The sequence below is a fragment of the Monodon monoceros genome, unplaced genomic scaffold (genome assembly GCF_005190385.1).
Source record: "Monodon monoceros isolate NGI ecotype Baffin Bay Population unplaced genomic scaffold, NGI_Narwhal_1 Super_Scaffold_21, whole genome shotgun sequence".
NCBI classification, from domain to species: Eukaryota; Metazoa; Chordata; class Mammalia; order Artiodactyla; family Monodontidae; genus Monodon; species Monodon monoceros.
The window spans coordinates 45,260,276-45,269,237 of record NW_021703778.1 but is presented as its reverse complement, the minus strand read 5'-3'; positions in this window follow the sequence as shown (position 1 = coordinate 45,269,237).

Here is an 8,962-nt window from a genome sequence, read left to right as displayed (position 1 = left end):
CTGAGCAAGGAGGTTTCTATGTGGTGGTCAAAACCACTTGTGCCTGAATTAACACTTCTGGGGAAGTTGAAACTCAGCTACATAAAATCACTGAACAAGCCCCTTGACTTAAAAAAAAATGACTCCTTCAATGGGGTCTTTCTTTGACTTATTTGATTTTGATTGGTTTGGGTCTTAAGGTCCATTACTCCAAAGTACACTCCAAACATTGGGGATTATCCTGCTTATAATAATCATAGTCTCTCTGGTGTGCTATTCTCTCAAAAGTTTTAAATGCATGTTCACAGCCACTAGCCACCAAGCAAATGATCTCCATAAGACTGGAACATCAGAAAAGGAATGAAGAGAGAGACCCACTTTAAAGCATGTGAACCTGAAGTTGTGACCTGTGAATACCACACAGAAGATCAGCAAAAAACTGTGAGAACTTCAGAGCAGCAGCTAGGAATGGTGCTAATGCCTTATTTTGATCACATTTCTCAGGCTGAGAGTCTGATCAAATGGGGGGAATTGTTAAAAACAGGAACATGGGGCTTCCCTGGTGGTGCAGTGGTTAGGAATCTGCCTGCTAATGCAGGGGACGCGGGTTTGAGCCCTGGTCTGGGAAGATCACACATGCCGCGGAGCAACTGGGCCTGTGAGCCGCAACTACTGAGCCTGCGCATCTGGAGCCTGTGCTCTGCAACAAGAGAGGCCGCAATAGTGAGAGGCCCGTGCACCGCGATGAAGAGTGGGCCCCGCTTGCCACAACTAAAGAAAGCCCTCGCACAGAAACGAAGACCCAACACAGCCAAAAATGAGTAAATGAATAAATAAATAAATAAATAAATAAATAGCCAAGCATTTGAAGCCCTTTAAAAAAAAAAAAAAAACAAGAACACGGACCCAAAATGGAGTAATAAGCCCCAAGTCACCAAATCGAGACTCAATACTTAAGTTTATTATATTTTTGCTCTTTCCCAGAAATGGAATATTAAACCAGTCAATCAGGAATTACCTGGTCAGGACTAGTGAGGTCATCTGCCTACTAGACCCCTGGCATGCCCTAAAAGAAGGTGACCTTGCCACAACCAATCTGATTTTTGCTGCGTAATTTCCCTGTCCTGCTCCCTTTTGGCTATAAAAGTCTTTCATTTCGTACAGCTCCTCAGAGCTTCTTTCTGTCTAGTAGGTGAAATGCTGTCCAACTTAGGAATCATTGAATAAAGCCAGTACAGTTTTTTTTACTTACTCAGTTGAAATTTTAAAACAGGACCAAATAATATAATGGAAGCTTACCTTTGAAATGTTATGAAAATGGTAGTTATTTACATATAGGTATTTTTCTAGGGAAGAGAAACAGTAGATTTCCAGAGAAATTCAGGAATCCCCAGAAAGGTAAAGAACCAGTGATATTTAAGTTGTCAGATAAAGAGGGGAAAAAAATAAACTACTAAGAAGATAGGAGAAAAATCAGGCATACTAGAAGCCAAGAGGAATTATGCATTATTGATAGATTCTGTCAAACTGAGAGAGAGAAGAGGTCCATTGGATTTAGAAACCAGGGTTTAAAAAAGGAAAGAGAAGATGAAAATGATCAGCAGGTCCAAAGGTTCCAAGTGTAGATCTTTCAGGTACAATGTGAAGATTAGTGTAGACGACCAGCAGATCACTAAGAGAGAGCTTTAGGAAGGAAGGATGGAGAGACATTAGCTGAGAAGTGTGAGAATTCTGTCAGGGATCATCAGGCCTTGGATGGCATGAGTGGTGATATGGTGAGCAAGAGACAAGTTCATGGCTACAAAGGTACAAGGGATAAAAACACAGAGAAGGTAATTTTCCTGCTCCTTTTACATGGGGTGTGCAACAAAGTTTCTTAGCTATACATACTTTCAAAACTCATCCATCCCTAATTTAAAAAAAAAAAAGATACAGAAAGCAGTAATCATAAAGGGAAATCTTACTACATTCAACTCAATAATAACTGAGTACTTCTGTTTATCAAAGATACCACAAACAGTGGGAAAAAAAAGAACCACACACAGGCAGAACCTGTTTTAAATGCATAAAACCAGAATCTACTGTCTAGAATATATATTTAAATATTTCTACAAATCAATAAGAAAATGACCTCTTACCCAAGAAAAATATGGCAAAAGTCTTCAATAGGTACATAACAAGATAGAAAATCCAAATGAACAATGACCATAGGAAAAATGTGCTCAAAATCATTAGCATTCATGGAAATTAAAAAAAACAAAAAACTACAATTGGCAATTTGGGAAATGTAAATTGGAAACAGATTGACAAAAATTTAAAAGGTTTGTCAATACCAAGTGCTGCTAAGAATGTGGATCAATAGGAACTCCAATACACTACGTGTGAGAGTGAAAATATTTACTAACCTATCAGAAAACAGGCTTTAGTAAACTGGACAGCAGACTCAGACATTCCTTACAAAAATACATACCCCAGATGAATTTACATACATTTCCCAGAGTACATATTTAAAAAAGTTCATAGTAACTTTTTTTTTTTCTTTTGTGATACGCGGGCCTCTCACTGTTGTGGCCTCTTCCGTTGAGGAGCAACAGGCTCCGGATGCGCAGGCCCAGTGGCCATGGCTCACGGGCCCAGCCGCTCCGCAGCACATGGGATCCTCCCGGACCGGGGCACGAACCTGCGTCCCCTGCATCGGCAGGCGGACTCTCAACCACTGCGCCACCAGGCAAGCCCCAGAATTTTTTTTTAAATGCATTCACATTATATGATCTCATGTTCCCATCCAAGCAATAAAGGCAATAAAGGGGGCAAGACAGTGAGGACCACAAGGTCCTCACTTTACAAATGAGGAAACTGAGACCCATAGAAACTGAACTGTTTATCCAAGTTCACAACGTAGAGTGAAGAGCCATGATGCTAAAACTTAAGCTTTCTGTTTCTAAGTCCAGCACTCTTTCAATGATGTCATACTGCTTCTGGGACATTTATCAAGGGCAAGTGTGAAAGTTTGAATGCTACCTGAAAGAAAACTTCCATTTAGCATGTTCACTTGGAGTCATTAATTGTGCATGGACCTTGGGCCATACAGCACTCATGGAGGTGACAAAGTAGCTGAGTGAAGAAGGCAGTGACTTACAAGTGCTAGTCACTGCCTTCTTAGGCAGTGCCTTCTTAGTTAGGATACTAACTTTGAAAGTGTTCCTGTATGAAGAAACCATTTGTCACCTTAGTAAATATTTTTAGATTAGAGGTTTTAGCTGAGAAAAAAACAAGCTGGGAAAATATTTGCTACATATGATTAATATTCTTAATCTATAAAGAGCTCTTTCAAATCAGAAAGAAAAGGAGGAATACCCGTGAAAAAATGTATAAAGAATGTGAACACTCAATTCTCAAAAGAATGCAAATAACCACAATAAATATATAAAATAATATTCTTGGGACTTTCCTGGCAGTCCAGTGGTTAAGACTTTGCCTTCCAATGTAGGGGGTGCAGGTTTGGTCCCTGGTCAGGAAGCTAAGATCCCACATGCCTCGTGGCCAAAATCAAAGACATAAAACACAAGCAATATTGTAACAAATTCAATAAAGACTTTAAAAATGGTCCACATCAAAAAAATTTTTTTTAATATTCTCTTCACTAGTGATCAAAGAAATTCAAATTAATATGTAATCACTCTCATCCTTCATTTAAAAAAAAATAATGATATTTCCTGTTATTAAGGAAGATATAGAGAAAGAGATGTTATACATTGTTTTGGGAAGGTAATCCGTATGTTTTCCTGGAAGGCAATTTGGTAATATATATCAAAAGCTTTAAAAATGTTCATACTTTTCATTCCTAAATTTCCATTTTCAGGAGGAAAAAGTAAAACCAAAAGTGATTAACTCCTCCTTATATGAAGCCAGCACTATCTTTATTCTGACACTAGACAATGGCATTTCCAGACTAGACAATTAGAGATCAATATTCCTCACCAATACAGATTTTTAAATCCTTAACAAAATATTTTCAAATTGAATCCAGCAATATAAAAAGAGTACCATCAGTACCAACTAGAGTTTATTCCAAGGCCACAAGGTTAGTTTAGCTTCAGGAATAAATCAATGTAATTCTCCATATTGACAGAATAAAGAATAAAGATTATTTTAATAGATGCAGAAAAAACACCTGACAAAATTCAATGCTCATTCATAATAAAGAGTCTCTAGTCCCACTGTCCTACTGTATAGCACAGGGAACTATATTCAATATCTTGTAGTAAACTATAATGTAAAAGGATCTGAAAAAGAACACTATATATATATATATATATATATATATATATATATATACACACATATATATATATACCTGAATCAATTTGCTGTACATCAGAAACAAACACAGCATGTAAGTCAACAATAGTTCAATTAAGAGAAAGAGTCTCTACATACTAGGAGTAGAAAGAAACTTCCTCAACCTGATAAAGGAAATATATAATAAACCTACAGCTATCATCATACTTTATGATGATAAAGAACATTTCCCCTTAAGTTGGGAACAAAGCAAGAATGTCTATTCTTACCACTTATAATCAATATTGTATTGGAGGTCCTAACAAATGAAATAAGGTAATAAAAAGAATTAAAAGACATATATATTGGAATCAACTATTTTAATTTTTAGATGATGATATTATCCTATACTTTTAAATGTCAAGTAATTAAAAAGAAAGACAAGGATGGAAGGGAGGAAGGAAAGAAGGAAGGAGGAAAGGGGGAGGAGGGAGGGAGGGAGGGAAGAAAATTTCTGTTCTTTAAATACACCATTAAGACAATGTAAAGTCAAGCTGTAGAGTGAAATAATATATTTACATCCTGTATTCAGAGTGCTTTAAATAACACTTGAAACTCAATAATAAGACAGACAACCCCCCAAAAATGTGGGACATAAAGTTGAACAGACACTTGGGGAATAAAAAAGGAATAGTCAATAAACAAGAAAAAATGGTCAACATAATTCTTTACAGGGAAATTCAAGTTTGAAACCACAATGAGATACCATTATATACCTACTAGAATGGCTAAAATTAAAATGACTGATAATACCAAACGTTGGTGAGATGTGGAACAACTGAAATTCTAATTCACTGGTGGGCATATAAATGGTGCATCCATTTTGGAAAACACTTTAACGGATTCTTACAAAGGTAAATATATACTTAACATATGATACAACAATTCCATGTATAGCTATTCTCCCAAGAGCAAAGAAAATACATGTCTATAAAATATCCAGATGCAAATGTGTCTGTTTTATTTATATTATCCATACTAGAAACAATCCAATTGTCCATTAGCCAAAGAATATATAAATAGTTGTTATACATTCATACAGTGGACTACCGTTCAGCATTTAAAAGGAATGAAGCATTGATACAACAACAGGGAAGAATCTCAAAAACAATTTTCTGAGTAAAATAAATCACATTCACATAAAAGACTGCAGACTCTATGACTCTATTCACAGGAGATACTAATCAATAATGAGAGAAAGAAGATCAGTGGTTGCCTGAGGCTGGAGGTGGGGATGGATTATCCCCACAGTGGACCATAGGAGAACTTTACGGAATCACAGATATGTTTTATTATCCTAAATGGGGTCGTAATTACCTGGGTGTATATGTTCATCATAACCCATTGAACCATACTTTTTAAAAATTTTTATTTTATATTGAATTATAGTTGTTTAACAATGTTGTGTTAGTTTCAGGTGTACAGCAAAGTGATTCAGTTATAGATATACATGTATCTATTCTTTTTTGAACCATATATTTAAAATGGGTGCACTTTATTGTATGTAAAGTATATTTCAAAAAACTGACTTTAAAAATGAGATTTTAACAGATACACACTACTATATATAAAATAGATAAACAACAAGGTCCTACTGTATAGCACAGGGAACTGTATTCAATATCTTTTAATAACCTATAATGGAAAAGAATCTGAACAAGTATATAGAAGGAGTTTCCCATCTTGTAACTGATGTTATCATTCACTGGAATGGAAGAAGCAGGTTGGATGCCAGGAGCAAAAGGATGAGTATTGGAAACGATGAGTTTGAAGTGCCAGGATATCCAAAGAGAGATGCTGAGCACACAGGTAAAAATACCTGTCTTGTCCAAAATGTAAGAAAGAGGTGTAACTGTAGGAAGAATATGCATACCAGTAATATTGCAACTTACCATAAAGGATTTGTGGAACACCAAGAGGTTGTTGAGAAGTTTAACATTTGAAAGGGAGTTTTAGCAAAAGAGAAGTGACACAAGAGTAGAATGTCACTCTTGAATTCAGAAACTTTTTAGTTTCTTGTAAACCTGGTACTTAACAATTGTTTGCCAAATTAAAAAATAAAGATGAAGTCAGGTCCTATTCTACGTGAGGAGAAAAGTTTATTCTGAAAAGAGACAGTTAAAGTTGACTCCTCTAGAGCATTTTCTTTTTGAGAACTATTTCAGTCATTCTTACATTGATTCATTCATTCATTTAGCAAACAGTGAGCTTACTCCTTGTCCAGTCATTGGAGATAAAAGAGATAGAATACATAGAGCTTGTCTTCAAGGAGATTGCAATTTAATTAAGACAGACAGATGAATATAAGTAAAAGTTTCAAGCATGGTAGACATATGTCAGACCATGTGGGGGTCATATACAAAGGCATAGTCATTTCTTGATGGAGATTCAAATAAGGCTACATGGGAAAAGTATAGTTAAAAGTGAACAGAGATTTTCCAGAAGCAGAGGGATGGTGAGGGAATTCTAGACAGCAGGGACAGCCTGAGAAAAGCCATAGAGCATGACATATCAAGGTACATTCATGGAAATGCCAAGAGATCTGGGTGACTACAGCCTGCTGATTAGAGCTAAGAGATGGAGGGTTGGGTGGTATAAAGGTGAAACCAGAATGGGGGCAAAAGGACAGATGTCAGAGCACATACATTATAATTCTGTGGTAAGCATGCAACGCTCAGATTGTGAGAGGTGTTTGTTCCTTTTGCTTGTTACTGTATCCCTGAAAGGGGCCCCCAGCTGTTAGGAAAAGGGCTACATTAATAAACAGAACAGACATATTTGGGAAAATGTTAAGTTTCAGACCCCTGGGTCTTCTGAACACTTTTTCATCCTTACCATGCATTCTATTGGATTCTGAGTGACTGACAGGGAATAAAGGCAAGAGGCGCAGCTATTTCTTTATATGTGCTTGAATTATTGAGACATTTATAAAAAGTCCAGAAGTAGAAACTGTTAATGATTAGGAAGAAAAACTCTAATAGTCTGATCAAAAGAATTCAGCAAGCAAACAGATGGAACAATTTATTGAGAGCTTCAGTGATGTTTTACCCCACTCAAGGACAATACTTTACTAGTTTATGAATGAGCTATGGTTAAGTGGCTTGCAATGACTATTTCTGCTTGCATTAAAACTGAAAATAATCTAGAAAGCTTACTTGTATTTTTCTAATTATGGTTTATAAATGACTTTTGCACAGACTATTTTATTTTGTTCTATGCAAGGGACATAAGGTAGTGTTATTATGCCCATTTTAAGGATTAAAAAAAAAACAAAGTTCACAAAGTTGGACTAAATTGCCAACAATCACAAGGCAATTAACAATAGGCCTACCAAGGCTATAAGGTGAGTTTCCTGGCATAGCCTTCCTAGGCTCTGGAGTGTGCTGGCTCTTCACACTGAACAGGTAGAAAGCCAAGATCCACGTCCAAAAGTATTACATTCGACAGACAGGTTAGACCTCCAGAGTCATGGTGCAAGAGATCCCAAAAATAGGGAATGACAAACATCATCTTTCAAAAAGTCAAGGTCTAGGAGGGAAAGATTTTCTGGAATTAGGAGTCAAGAAGACAAAAAGGCGGGCAGGTGGATATCTGGGGGCAGTTTGTGTTTGTAAGGCAGTCATGGGAGAGATGAAGAGAGCAAAGGGAAAGTGTACAGAGAATTTGTTTTCTCTATGTGCAGCTGAGAAGTGTGTAAAGGTTGCAGAAGTCGGAGTACTTGACTAAACTTGGCAGTGCTATGGCATGTGGCTGTCATGGTGGAATTAAGGCTACATGCCGGATATTTTGCATTTGTCACTTCAGACCCACCTTCTTCCTCCATGTTTGGATTGAGAGGCTGGCTCCCATGTAATACACCAGTAAGGCTCCCTGGCCTTCTGGCTTTCAACTGGGTTCAGGCAATAGGAAACACTGATAGGAGACTGGAGAGAAGTAGGAGTATGAGAAATTAGAGTATCTATGTCCCTGCCCTCAAGACACAAGTGTTCCCTCAACAAAAGCCCTCTCCATACAGCTTACCCTTTCTCTGCATTCCAGTAACTCTTTCCTACTCTTGTCCCTTAAAGCCTATGCACAGCAATGGCTAAATGTTACTCATCTAGAATAATTTATTATCCTTTTTAGTTCCTTAAATCCTACTCATACCTTTGTAGATCATCCTTTCCAAGTCTGTGATCTGTCTCTTACTTTGACTGATAGTGTAAACTGTGGGGGCGGGGGTTTCAGAGGGCATGAGAGACCATCTCTGAGAATATAAGGGAATTTCTCCCTTAGCTATTTAAGTTGCTTAAGCAAATGAAAACTCCACCTTAAAAAAAAATGTCAGACAATTTTATTTATATCAATGCTTTAAAAAAAAAAGTGTACCTAGTGTATCTTGTTTGAGACAAACTTTTATTCAGGCATCCATACTCAGTACTATCCAACTCCATTTTACCTTAGTTAATAGAGGACCTCTTATTTAAGTGCTGTACCCATGACTGAAGATTAGCTTGCTTCTTCTCATTCAGGCTGAGCCCCTGCTTTTATCCACTCAGGGCAAATGGTACGGGGAAATGATCTTCCCCATCCCATTAAAATGTCAAAGTCTTCCTGGCTGCTCAAATATCAAAATGTTGCTTCTAGAAGGGAGAAATACTAA